At 36.0% G+C, this 14501-nt stretch overlaps 1 long non-coding RNA gene across 2 annotated transcripts; it reads left to right on the forward strand.

Moving 5' to 3' along the window:
* The first annotated feature begins 7578 nt into the window (after positions 1–7578).
* On the forward strand, positions 7579–10726 carry LOC145577954 (uncharacterized). Of its 2 annotated transcripts, XR_014098843.1 has the most exons (6): positions 7579–7857; positions 8691–8932; positions 9039–9135; positions 9969–10059; positions 10160–10226; positions 10531–10726. It is a non-coding gene; the product is annotated as an uncharacterized LOC145577954 (long non-coding RNA). The 2 variants fall into 2 exon arrangements; XR_014098842.1 differs by lacking the exon at positions 9969–10059.
* Positions 10727–14501: the final 3775 nt, after the last annotated feature.

Genomic DNA, 14501 nt, shown 5'->3' on the forward strand with positions numbered 1-14501 from the left:
TGCTAGTACTTGGCAATTCAGTAGTGAGAAAGTTGACCAGTCCTTGAGGAGTCATGTCATCATCAACTCCTATTTTCACCAGAGCATTCATCACAGCCTTTCGATGCTCGTGGGAGGTGGCCAAAAGCTTCCATGCATTCATCTCCACCTTGGTCTTTTGCAATTGTTTGACCACATTGTTGTTCACAGGGTCGATGGGATCAACTATCGGATGTGATTGTGGTGGAGGTGGAGGTGGACTAGGTTGTTGCAACCGTCCACTTCTGGTGAGAACCTTGACCTCAAAGTCCCCCCAAACATCTTCACTTGTGCCAAGAGATGAACAGGCTATATCCTTGAGATAGACGTCTTCATCGTCACTATCCCAAATTCCATTCACTTATTCAGAACTCGAGACAAATACAACTTCCGGCAGAGGTTCATTCACTGGTTGAATGAGTATTGACGGATCAAAGGAGACTTCATCTCCCATGATAGCCAAAGCATCAGAAAGAGGACCTGTTTGAATGTTAGGCTTCTTGCCCCATGGAGGGACAAGAAGTTGATTAGCATCAATTAGGTCTTGGATTGCATCCTTCAACCTCCAACACTTCGCAGTATTATGACCCTTGCCTTGATGAAACTTGCAATAAGCATTGGGGTCATAGCTAGCGGTCCTATTCTCTGGTCGAGGTTCTGGAAATGGTCCAATTGGCATAATCAATCCTTGACCATGCAAACGGTCAAAAGTAGCATCATAAGTCATTCCCAAAGGCGTGTAAACCCTCCTTTGCCTTTGGAATCTTTGAGGAGGAGCATTAAGGGCCAACACACCATTGATATTGATATTGTTGGTAGCATTATTGGGCTTAGAAGACGAAGAAGAAGGAGTGTCGTTCTTCTTGTTTTTCCAAGTGCTGTTATTACTGTTGCTACCAGCAATCTTCATTAGTTCATCCTCGATATTGATTCTAATATCGTATACAGCTTCAAAGGTACTCAGAGGCAGAAACTTCAAGTGTTGCTTGTACTTATGAGTCATATTGGCAATGAACAAGCGAACCATCTCTTTTTCCTTGGGGGGATCCACCAAGAGCGTGGCTGTTTCCCTCCACCTGCTTAAGTAAGTGGTGAAGCCTTCATTCTCTTTCTGTTTGAGAATGGAGAGTTCACGTTCAGAAGACTTGTCCTGAATGTTACACTTGTAACGATTCATAAAGCTTTTAGCAACATCCTCCCAGGTCGCGACATGTTTGGATTCCAAAGAGTAGAACCATTGTTGACAGGCATGCTCCAAGGAAAGAGGGAACACTGTAGGGAAGAGTGTCACATCTACTCCCTTAAGAGCCATAGTTGCAGAAAAAGCCTTCAAATGGAAAAGCGGATTATCAGTAGGCTTGAATTTGGGGATGTCAGCAGTGGAAAACTTCTCAGGAAGCTTGTCCCTTATGGACGAAGAGGTGACAGGCTGTTCTACATAAGTGAATTCTTCAGAAATCTTGCTCATTTGTTCCTTAATCTTGTCCATTGCAGCGGTAGTGACATTGTTTTGATTGTCTTGCTCTACTGTGTTGACTCTAGTGGTGAGAGTCTGCATCATGTTAGACAACATTTCAATTGTCTTGTTGATGTTCTCGATGTCTTCCTTAGTAGCCATTGGTTGAAAGTAGACTGGAGATGGATCTTATGGAGATGATTGTGGTGGTTTCCTTGTACGCCTCTTTGGTATAAGAGGTTTTTGAGGTATTGACTCGAACCGTAACAATCTACCCCTGCTTCTTGACCAAGTGCTGTGACACCGAAACAAACACACCTTTAATGACCAAATTTAACCTTAACCCATTCGAATAAAAAAAAAATGAATTTTTAAAAAAATTTATAATTTTGAAATTCTATTTGTTTATTTTTTTAAAAAAATGGGAGGATACTATCCGACTTACTCCGAAAAAAACGACACAAAAAACAAGACTACCCTAAAATACGGTCAAAAAGTGGTGTACGACTAAGGAAAAAAAAAGTGTGTGAACGCGATATGTGAGTGATTAAGTGGGGTTATGGACGCGTGTTTTGACCGTACAGCTAGACATGACACCAAACTGGACACATCTACCACATACGTACGCACAAAAACCGAAAAAATACTGACAGGACACTTTTCCTGGGCACCGTGTCACAGTGCTGACTGTCGTGACACGGTGCAGTCTACCGTCAGACGGTAGAAAGACCCGTGTCACGGCACTGTTCACCGTGGCGCGACAGAACATGTCGTGACACAGTGCGCAATTCCAGGTCAGTTTTGTGATTTTTCCAGATTTTAATCGATTTTAGGTCCGTACTAATTACTATGTGAGAATTAAAACCCTCGGTCATGGGTTAAACAAAAGAGTAAACACATCAGGGTTAGCACCAAACAACCATGTAGCATTTAGGCATGATGATGTAAAAAAGTTCGCAACCTAGAGTCAAGATCTATGTTCAACTATTGGTCAAGCTTTGGGTGTCCAAAGGGTACCATGGTTAAGAGTTTGGACGCGTTAGCAAGGCAGCCTTCCTTGAGGGTGTATGCCAACGGGCGGCTCCACGAGTTCGTGATGAAATCGAACTCGACTCCATGGTTTGGGTGGATTTAATAACTCGGATGAACCCTTATTGCCATGAGCGTTTTTGGGTTGATAGAGCTTAAATCCCCGGGGCTAAGACGCATGTAGAACACATACGTTTTTTCAGAAAAATCGAAGGAAGTTGACTGTGAGAAGAGAAAATAAGCCACCGGACTGATTTTAGGACTGCCGTGACACGGCAAAAATTCCCGCGCCACGGTACTGTGCACCGTCAGACGGTGCACTGTACCGTGACACGGCAGATTTTGCCGTGGCACGACAGTCAGAAGATCTGACAAGTGCCCTGTTTTCCTTCGTACGTAACCAAGTTATTCAATTTTTCCTAAGGGACAGGCCTAAATGCGACGTTAAAACGTCTATGCATATGCAAAAATGCCAAATTAATCACTAGAATATTTTTTTCAAGAATCTTTCAAGTCTCATCCACTCATCTTAATTAAATACCCATCACTCAAATCGATAAATAACCAAGAATCCTCCCTAGTGGAGTCGCCAAATTGTAGGCGTCGCTCGAAGTGCGCCTACGTTAAAGCATGTTGTGAATATGCTTGGCACTCTTAGGAAGTGGGAATTGATGTATACGATTAGGGACAAGGAAAGTAGGGAGCCGCCAACAAGTTTTTAAGGAACTTGTAAACCGTTCACGGATCATAAAAGGCAACCACGATAAGGGACAACGAAAGGCAACAACGATTGACCCGTGAAGGTTACACCCCATTCATAATCCATGAGATTACTAACTCCATATGGTTCGGAACCACGAAAGGAGGATCGGGGATGATGGTACAAAGTGAGTCATGGAGTCACATTCGCCCGTATTGGCCTCTACTCGATTCTTATAGTGAAAAGTGATTCCTGCGATCTCAAAGGCATACAAACAAAATATTCAATTTGCTCCAAACTATTATTAAGCTAAATTGGTTGAATATTAATGCAACACATAATTATAAAATATTGTAATCACTTGATTTAATAACAAGATTAAAAAGGAACCTAAACCGGTTGTCCAAATTATCTTATTAGGCGTGATTTTCAATTACATATTCCCTTTAAACATGCAATATGGTGATCATAATAACAATAATAGAATAAACATTAATATTGGAAGCAATTTAGCCATAATTCCAACAATATAAAATCGTTAGAAAAATAATAGAAATAAAAGGAACATAATCCTTAATTTGATTCTGTTTGTTTGCAACTACAAAATAATAAACGAGTTAGTAACTTCAAGGAAATAATAATAAAACAACAATTAAATTAAATTAAATAAAGTAGAGTTGATTTGGGGCCAAACCCTCAAACAGTTCTACCTTTCACGCCTTGGCTTAAGGACAGAACCACGAGTAAAGTATGGACTCCTTGGAGTACTTGAAGAAGGAATTTTTAAATAAGAAGGGTAGACTAGTGTTTAGGCTAAAGCATAGAAGAGAGAAAAATCAACTAGAGAATTAATTGATGCCCCGTACATCAAAAATGAGGGGGTATTTATAGAGAAAATGTGCTGAGGGAGCACACGGAACCCTAAAATGATAAAAACCCTAAAAAAGTATCCCGCGACACAGAAAACTGTATCGTGACACGGGAAATCCCACCGTCAGATGGGAAACATTTCCGTGACACGGTGCATTTTTAGTGTGACGCGGGAAATTTTCAGTAAACGGGGAAGAAAATGCGTTAAGGGTTTACGCGGAAAAGACACGGAAATTCCCGTGTCACGGCAGATCTCCCGTGTCACGGGAAATCCCACCGTCAGACGGGAATGATTCCCGTGACACGGTGGGTACCTGCCGTGGCGCGGGAATTCCCAGCCCGTTTTTCCGTCTAAATACGTTTTTAACCCTAATTTCGTTCAGCATTTTAAGTGCCGATTGATAACTTCGGGCCTTTTTCTGATTTATTATTATTTGAGCTAAAATAAGAAAATAATTAAATAAAATAAATAAAAGGTTTGGGCCAAAAATAAATAATAAAACAATAAATAAAAAAAAGGTTTGGGCTAAAATTAAATAATAAATTTGGGCTGAAATTAAAACTATGCTTTTACCAAACATCAAGACTAATCCATGGACCGTTCAAAAATATGAATTTAATCAAATACGACTTTTTTAAGCACTCTCGGGATTAAATACTGAACCCGACCAATAGTGGCGGTGAAAGGTTGTTCATCATCGGGTTTGGTTTTGGGGAGACATTTTTAGGTGTCTACAGTAATTATCACTAGTACACTCCAACTCCTGGCTTTTATCTTTGATACATCTAATTAAATTTGCATTATCAGCGGTACACTCATAATTAGCACCTAATTACTACAATAACTAAAACGTTCAATAAACATTTAGTTAGTTAATCTAAAACGTTTCAATTAAAAAAAAAGGAAAAGACCTCAATGCCCTCCCATTTAATCTCCCTCCAACCTTTCCCTCCAACATTTCCCTCCTTATTTTCTGAACAAAAAATAAAATAAAAAAATTCAATTCCCACTACATTAATCCTTATAAATACATGCTCTTCTCCATACTTTGTTTTACAATCTCTTTCTCTTTCTCTTTCGTTTTGTTTTGTTTTGTTTTTTTTTTTTTTTTTTGTTTTTTTTTTGTTTTTTGTTTTTTGTTTTTGCTTTCTCACTTTTAAGTTCAAATTTGCAATGGCTTCCTCTCTTGGCACAAGATCAATTTTAAGCAACAGAAATACTAGAGGTGTGTGGGTAAAACCATTAACTGCAACTGTAATCCTCCAAGATCTGCAGACATAAGGTTCTCAAACTCAGCAGCTAATCTTGGAAGGCCCTATTATAAGTGCAGGCTCAGTGATTTGTTCTTTTGGTTTACTAATGAACACATTGTAAGGGAGGTTGGTGGCAGACCTGGTGATCTGTCAAAAGCAGCATATGTTCAACTATTAAGGGCAGAATTCAATGAGTTCATGAAGAAGACAGATGATTTTGCTTATTATGTTCATATGGTTGTTAAGATTGTTGTTGTTATGTATTTGGTGTTATTGGTTGTAGTTTTGAAATCGATGCATTTCAAGCTAAGTGTGGGTGTGTGGCAATGAGAACTCAGTCTTCAGATGTAATTTGAAATGATATAAATAAAAGTGTTTGCTTTATGTTATACTCCCCTATTTCTTTAATTATGAACACTTACTAACAAAAAAAATAAGGATAAGATGAAGTGACATAGGCAAAAGGCATATATAGCATATCACTGCAGCCAAAGCATATTGTATCATGGGTTACATCAAAAGTAAGACAAACCGAATAAAAAACCTGAACCAAGTTCCCAACAAGAGTAATTGTTTCAACAAAGCAAATCTTAACAAGTTTATTGTATAAACAGTTGTAGACACCCATTTGTGTCTCCCCAAAATCAAACCCAATGATGAATACCTTTTGTGTCGAATAATTATCGAATGGAGTGAAAGTGTGGAAAGTCTAATGTTGTGGTTAGTTTTTACTAAAAAACTTTCTTTCTGTTTTCAAAAACCTGCTCTATTTTATGAAAATAGCCAATCCGGTTTAGTTTGGTCCATGACAAGGGTCCAAAAATGGTGTAGTTGGATGGGGCTCGAACAGAGCTTAATTTCCAAAGATATATTATAAGCCCAATTCCGATGAATAATGAGGAAGTTATGACCAAAATACTAAACTGGGCCCGGTTTGGTTCTTATATGCGGCCCAATGATCTAGAGGAGGGTGTATTATTAATTATCATTCCTAAAGCTATTAGGATTGATTATAGTCTTCTTTAATCTTCTAAAAGGTTCTTTTAAATCCTAATAGGATTAGGATTGATAATTATGTTATATGAGTTTTATTTGGAACAAAGGAAGTGTTTTATATGAAAATACAATTTTACCCCTAACACGGATTTTACGACTCGATTTCATCAAGAAGTGGATTCCGCGTTGAAAACGTGTTGAGAACCTCCTGCATCGCCAAACGACAGGTTCGTCGCCTAGCACTGTAGTGCAGCGCCTAGCGACAAGCCCTGTTGTTGGCGACAGAGAGGTGTTTTATTCCTTTTCGAACCCTAATTCTTTTCTATCAATTCCGGACTATTTTCTTATAAATAGGGTCCCTGGACCTCCGTTTTTCGATAACCAGAATTCTCTAATTCTTCTCTCTCTAAGCTAAAGCTTATTCTCTCTCGCCCTCTTTCTAGCCTAGCCTTTTACAAACACAATTCCTCATACATTAGCACTAGACACACCTAGCCAAGTTCGAAGTTGCTTTCGCCCTAAACGTGAAAGGTTTGATATTTCTGAGGGTTTGATTCCAAATCTCTATTTCAATTATTTAATTTAATTCTTTAATTTTATTATTTTCCTTGAAGTTACTAACGCGTGTATTTTGTTATTAGAAAGAGGTACGAGGCATCGAAGTAAGTACTCTAATTGTTTAACTGATATTTTGATATAGAAATCATGTTTATATTGTTATTTTGCTTCCTAGTATCATGTTTAGGGTAACAATTAAGTTTTTTATATCAATTATGATTTCTATGATGCTTCCTATTTTCTTTCTTAATAGCATGTTAGTATCATGTTAGGGCTAAAGCTTTAATCTTTGATGTTTAGTGACATGCTAGGGTTTGTTAATAATCTTGTTAGTATCATGCCTAGGATCTTGCTATCAATATTATGCTTTAACATGATTATTTTAATTATGATTCACTAGTGGAAAAAAGTTCATTTGTAACGCCTCATTTGTAACGGGCATAATTAAATCCGTTACAAATAGATGATTCGTAACGGACAATATAAAGGTCTGATACAAATAAATAATATTTGTAACGGGCGAAAATTTGGCCGTTACAAATAAACAGTATTCGTAACGGGCAGAAATTTGTCCGTTACAATTATTGCTCTAGTCGTAACGGCCAAATCAAGTCCGTTACAATTCCATCACGTGTTAGCACTACATTAGGGTTTTGAGAAATTAGTCAGCCGTTTTTCTTCCCCCCCCCCCCTCTCTCTCTCTCTCTCTCTCTCTCTCATATCTCTCTTTCGGTCTCTCTATCTCCTAAATCTACAACTTTAAATTGCAGATCTTCGTTATTTAGATCTAAATTGTGAATTTCTGTCAACTTATTCGGACCAATTGTTCGAAAATCGACGTTTCGAGTATGATTTCTTTGGTAATCTCTGAAATCCGATTCAAATCCATGATGCTGAATCTTGAGTAATTCACCTCCGTCGAAGCTCCATTGTAGAAGCTTTTGAGCTTTAACTCGTTATTGAAACAAAATCAGAGGTAAATTCTTTTTTCTTTTCATATATTAACCGTTGAATATCAATTTTTCAAGTCATTATGGTCGAATTCGGGTTATTTTGAGGTGAATTATTGAATATTGCTCAATTTATTATAGATGATAACAATCAATTTTGCTGCTAGAATTTCTTATGTAATTTTTTTTGCTGCACCGATCCATGTAATTTATTTTTTCATTTTATGTTCCATTAATTCATTGTTATTTTATCATACATTATTATTATTATCTCAAGATCGCATCTACTTAATTGTGGTTTTGATTTTTTCGCTTACAGATTTTGTGTAATTGTACTACAATTTGTCAACTATTTTTGTCGGATGATTTACTTTTAATTACTTTACTACTACACGTTTCTGGATTTTATTACAAATTAGAAGAATTGGCTTGGTTTCATTATACTATACTATTGTTTCATGGCTGAATTGTCAAATGGTTCAACTTACACTTCAATCTTGCGTGATTTTGGAGTCATATGGATCTAAATATTAGATTCTTTATTCCTTAGTGATGTCTTCTTTTTTTTGAAACCCTTGGTAATGTCTTATCTGATGCATAATATACACAAATAATTATAAACCTTCTTTATCTGATACAATATTCAATCAATTTATTTTTGAACGAATATTAATTTTAGGAATATGTAAAGTGATTGAATTTCAGTTTGTGCATATAAATTCTGCTGAAATATTACATTGGGTCAGTGACTGTTGTTGCTTTATATATGTATGTTTATTGCTTTATATATGTCTGTCTCATGTGTTTATTAGTAATGACATTACATATATTAAGATTTATGGCTTGAACAAATGTGCAGGAAGATAGAAAATTGCATTTACTGCTTGGTTGTAATGGTGGTGCTTTCAAGATCAATGAGAGGAGGCCACCATAAGGTTTATGTCAGAGTAGGTGACAGGAGAAGGTGAAGACAGAAAAAGAAAATAGAAGGGGAGAATATATATGGTATCATGCTAGTGCTTTGTATATTGGGTAATACATACTCTGGTTCACCCATTGCAATGAATCTAAAGCTCGTATGTAACCAATGATTTGAGCAAGGTTACATAAACAAAACACCTTCATCAAGATTGCTTCAGATTTATTATTTCTAATTTTATCAATTAATTTTCGTGTGATTAAAGGGTGTTATCTCATTTCTGTGTAGGGTGTTATCTAAAGCTCGTATGTAACCAATGATTTGAGTAAGGTTAGCATCCATGGGTCTTCCTGATACTCCCGCCATCCGCTCTACAATCTGGAAGGTTCTCTCTCTTTCTATTCATTTCATATTCTGAATTCATTACTTACTTTCTTGCGGACTTGCTGTTTTCTATAATTTGGTAATTTAGTTGCTAGTTTCTTGAATCTGTGACTTTTTAGCTGATTTTTTTATCAATTAATTAATGTTGTCCTGTTATTGTTTAGTTTTTCTGTTAATGGGTTTAAACAATTTTTTTATATGCATTCTCTTATCCTTTCGAGGTCTGCTTGCTCAAGTCATAGTAATCAGCTAGAAGTGATTGTTAGAATGAGGTTTGGTGTTTACATATAAGATTATTTGTGGCTATATGTGTGAGTATGGAGTTAGTGTTGCTGCTATTCCATGTAGTGCAGTAAGTCTATAGATTGATTTTCAGCCATTGATCTATCTGTATATTGTTTGAGTTACAGTATGACAAGTCTTTTTCCTTGATTGTTAGCTTAATTTAATTGATAGAATTGGATGTGAGACTGATGTTGCTGCTGTGAATTTTGTAAACTGATTGTAAAATAAATAAGGAAGCTTGAGTCTTTTTTATTGAACTAGCAAAAGGGTTACAAAGATAAATAAATAAGGGCTTAGGCTATAACTCTCGGTGGTAGCTTGACTATGCTCATTAATTCATGTCTATCCTCTATAACAACATTGTTCTGTTGGAAATTTAGAGTATACTTTCTTGCAACAAATGTAAAAAGCAATAAACTCTTTAAACCTTTGTAACTTTGTTTGATTGTTGTGTTTCACTTTTTACCAAGAATTGTATGATTGTCTTTGGGTTTGACTATCTTGTCTTTTTGAAAAATAATGCTTTTAGTTCTTGGTATTGTGTTTTAGGTTGAAAGGTAGATCATATATTGGAGTCCTTGACGATGCTCAGAGCTCTTTGTCTCTTCTTGATATCCCTTTCACAGATATAAGCAATATTGTAATAATTAATTCCTCTACTTATTCTTTTTTGATGATTGAGAAGCTCCATCTTGAACAATTGTATGGTAGTTTATAAAATTTGCCTCTTTCTTATGCAGACATTAGGTTCCAATTGCTTGTATATTTGAGGGTGGATCTGCTTTGCTTCCACTATCGGTGGCTAAGGTGCACTAACTATCATTTGAGCATTTCTTATGATCTTCCCACCTTTTTCTATGTAATTACAAGAGTGCTGCTATGTTGGGTTACTTAGATTACTGATGGATCCTGTTGGGTTAATTTTGCATATATGTTAATTTGTTTTCTGTTGTTCTTTTTTTGTGAGTCTACTTAGAGTATGTTAATTTGTTTTCTATTGTTCTTTTTTTTGCGAGTCTACTTAGAATATGTTTTAGATTATATTTATTGTTAGAATATGTTGTCCAGTATATGATTCAGTGTTTGATGCATCTTCCAAATGCCTTTTCAGTTGCCAATAGTGCCACTAGAGCTATTGTTGGAGATGGTGCTGCAGGTGCCGCTTTACTATTTGCAGCTCCTGCAATTTCCCTTGATTGGTGGCGACGGAGGAAGCCACAAGAACCTTTTTCCCGTTATTATGTAATCTTTGTTTTAGTTTTAGTTATTAGGAAATAATTAAAGCAGCTTTTGCTGATTGTATATTATTCGTTTTTTTTTTTGAAAAAATTATTCGTTAACTATTTACTGTATACTATACTTGTATAATATATATATATATATATATATATATATATATATATATATATATATATATATATATATATATATATATATTAATTGATAAAATAATTGTGCCAGCTAGCTTTCCAGCATGAGCTGTTTTTTTTTTAATTAGATCTCACAGTATTCGTAACGGGCAGAAGTTGTCCGTTACAAATAACCTTATTATTTGTAACGGGCACCTGAAAAGCCATTACAAATAACGGGGTTATTCGTAACGGGCATTTATGTTGCCCGTTACGAATAATGGGTTATTCGTAATGGGCTTTTCAGGTGCCCGTTACAAATAACCTATTATTCCTAACGGACGGTGCCCGTTACGAATAAGATAAGCCATCCGTAACGGCCACTGCCCGTTACGGATGGGCAGTTTTTGCCCGTTACAGATGGCCTTTTTTCCACTATTGATTATGATTGTTATTATGATGATTATTATGTTGATATATATTTATTGTTATTGCTTGATCATGCCTTTTATGCATGTTTAAAGGGAATTTGTACTTGTAATCACGCTTAATAAGATAATTAATAATCCTTTTTAGGTTAATTTGATTATAATTCAAGCAATCGCCAATAATTGATTTATTTGTGCATTAATATTCAACCAACATAGATAAACAGGTTTAGGGTAAACCTATTAATTGCATGTTAGTCAGAAAGCGCACATGAATACGAGTAGAATAAAGTAGAGGCCTATTATTAGGGCAGGTTCTTTCTCTTTTAGATTGAATTTGTACCTTCATCCTCGAACTTCCAATCTTGGTTCCAGACCTATTGGAGTTAACGATCTCCTGGATCGTTAAGGGGTGTAACCTTCACCTTGTGAACGGGTTACAAGTTCCTAAAACTTGTTGGCGTCTCTTTTTCTCTAGATTCCTTCCATTTGGACGCCACCATACTTAAGTGTATGATCACAGTGGGGTTCAAGTTTGGGATAATGCTTGAAATATTCCCTACAACAGCATTAAACTTAGGTTTATGTTGTTCAAAAATGACTAAAAAACTTCTGCATCTATCAGAATTACATCTTTGTCTCAGCTCTGGGATTGTGACAGATCTTGAGGCTAACTTGATAGTGTTAAGGTTGTGAGCTCTATTGCACCAGACCCTTCACCCTTTGATTTTGCTCTTGCTTCTTTTGCATCATTTGTCTGATCTCTCACTCTTGGGTTTTGTATCACAAGTGCTTGTCTAGCCCTTAGCTCTTTTCCAGCCAGCCTTCCTTTGCAAGTTTTTTTGTTGTGTCCAAAACCACCACAGCTAGAGCATCTCACAATTCTTGATCTTTTGCCTAGCTAGTCCTCTCCTTCTTCCCTTTTCCTGTTTTTGCTAGGTCTACCAACCCCCCTTTTCATCTTTGGTGGGTGAACATGATGAGCGTTCTCAGCAGCAGATTCAGCCCATTGACTAAGATCAGGGATATGTGTGTTACAATTACTATATACTTTTTTGTAGGTTTATGCATAATACCAAGAACTGTCATATTTGTGAAGGTCAACTTTAGCATGAGTCATTGCCCAAATAGCATGTCTGCAAGGTATGCTAGGACAATTGTCAAGCTCCATATGAGCAAATCTTATTATTTAGGCTAAGGCCTTGTTTGATCTGATGTAAAAGGTTTTCATGAAAAATGATTTTCCATTTTTTTTTCCCATTTTCCTTTGTTTGGTTTGTTATGGGGTGGAAAACAAATTTTCTAAGGCCCCGCCTGGATTGAGGGAAATGGAGTGTAAAAATTAAAGGGTAAGTAATTATGGGCTTTTATTCTTTGCCTGGATTAAGTTTATTATATTGGGCCCGAGAAAACTACCCCTCCAATGAGGGTAATATATTACCCAGGCCCCTCCTAGACTATCAATTACCCTGTAGAAAAATGTTGTCTCTCTCTTCTTCCCAGATTTTTTTTCTTCTTCCATAGTTCCATCCATGGCCATGAAATTGCGACCTAAATTCGAATTTGCTTTTAGATCTGGTATGAATTATGATATTTTTTTTCTTCAATAATTTGTTGATTTCGATTTCTGTTATTATATATTTATTGCAATTTTTATGTTAATTTACGGTTATAAATTATTTAATTTTTTTATTGCAATTTTTACCTTTCGTTTTTTCTATTTTTTTTCAATTTCGAATTTCAACTTTCTCTTCTTCTTCTTCTTCTTTTTTTTTTTTTTTTTTTTTTTTTTTTTTTTTTTTATATATATATCCATGGCCCCCGATTAATGCGTTCTCTCTCTCTCTCTCTTTTCTTTTGACTAGAATTATACGGTGAATTTTAAGATTATAATGTAGTATATATTCAATCATCTAAGTTTTCAAAAAGTATTTTCATGTGATTTGTTGATAAATGGGTGAAAATAAAAATGTTGGATGTTTGTGTTGACTGAGTTTATAATTTGGGATAAATTTCATGTTTGGTAATTAGATTTAGCTTTCGAGATTTTATTAGGATTAATCATATTTTAATAATTTTTAAGAAAAAAAATGATTGTGAAATTAGGAATAATACCGAACACAAGAATAAACTTCCCTAGTAATAGAATACCTTATGTCAAACCTGCTGTAAACTAGTCCCCTTAATAGTTTCCCCTCTAAACTTACTACCCCTTAACAAATCCCCTCCTAATCATTAACCCCCTACCTATTCTCTTCAATCTAGGCGGGGCCTAAGGGTGAAAAATTCCATCCTTAATGATGGAAAATATTTTCCTTCCAAAAACAAGGGAAGCCACATTTTCCTCTCTCCTCCTTACCTCCTTTTTCACTTCCCTCTCATTCATCCTTACATTTCCACTCCTATTTTTTATTTTTCTTGAACTTTTCTTGTATGCAACCAAACAAAGGAAAACTAATTTGCAATTGTGCTTTTCCTTGAAAATATATTTTCCATAAAACTTAATTTTCAATTGAAAATGTGTTACATTAAACCAAACAGGGTCTAAGCGAGCACTGTGATTTACCCTCATGAATCTCATATTCCCCTGGGATTGGCTGAAAAGCTCTGCAAGTTGTAGTGGCTTTGCTGATGTCTCTTACCAACCTTGCTATCTTGGGGCACAGTTCATCTTCACTCAAGGCCATCGTCGCAGGCTCATGCCTTGCCAATATCCAGCAAATGAGATGAATATACGTCGATACCTCCTATCTTGGGGCACGGTATGTTGCACCGTGTCACAATACTCCGCGCCATGTCGCGGCACACATACCGTGACACGGTGTTTTCATATGGTGTCTTTTCACTTCTAGGGTTCCGTGCTTCACCCCACATATTTTCTCTATAAATACGAGGCTGATTTCCTTAGTTTCAGGGCACTGACAATCATTCTCTTCTCTTTCTTTCGCCTAAATACTAGCCTCCCTATTCTCTCACAATATTTCACCTAAGCACTCCAAGGAGTCCATACTTGACCCAAAATTCTATACTTTAACCAAGGCGTGAAAGGTAGAATTAACCGAGGGTTTGGACCAAATCAACTCTACTTTTTTATTTAATTTTTCAATTTGATTTATTATTTATTGAAGTTACAAACAATTTATTCATGATGTAGCAATTCAACGAAACATGGAACGCGAGTAGTTAATTCATTTAATTACTCTTTTTTACTCTTTATTGCTAGTATCGTTATTATTATAATTTAATTTGACTAACGATATTATTGTTAAATTGCTTCCAATGTTGATGTTTATTCTATTGTTTAT

This window comes from Chenopodium album, chromosome 1 (genome assembly GCF_948465745.1).
Source record: "Chenopodium album chromosome 1, dcCheAlbu1.1, whole genome shotgun sequence".
Taxonomy (NCBI): domain Eukaryota; kingdom Viridiplantae; phylum Streptophyta; class Magnoliopsida; order Caryophyllales; family Amaranthaceae; genus Chenopodium; species Chenopodium album.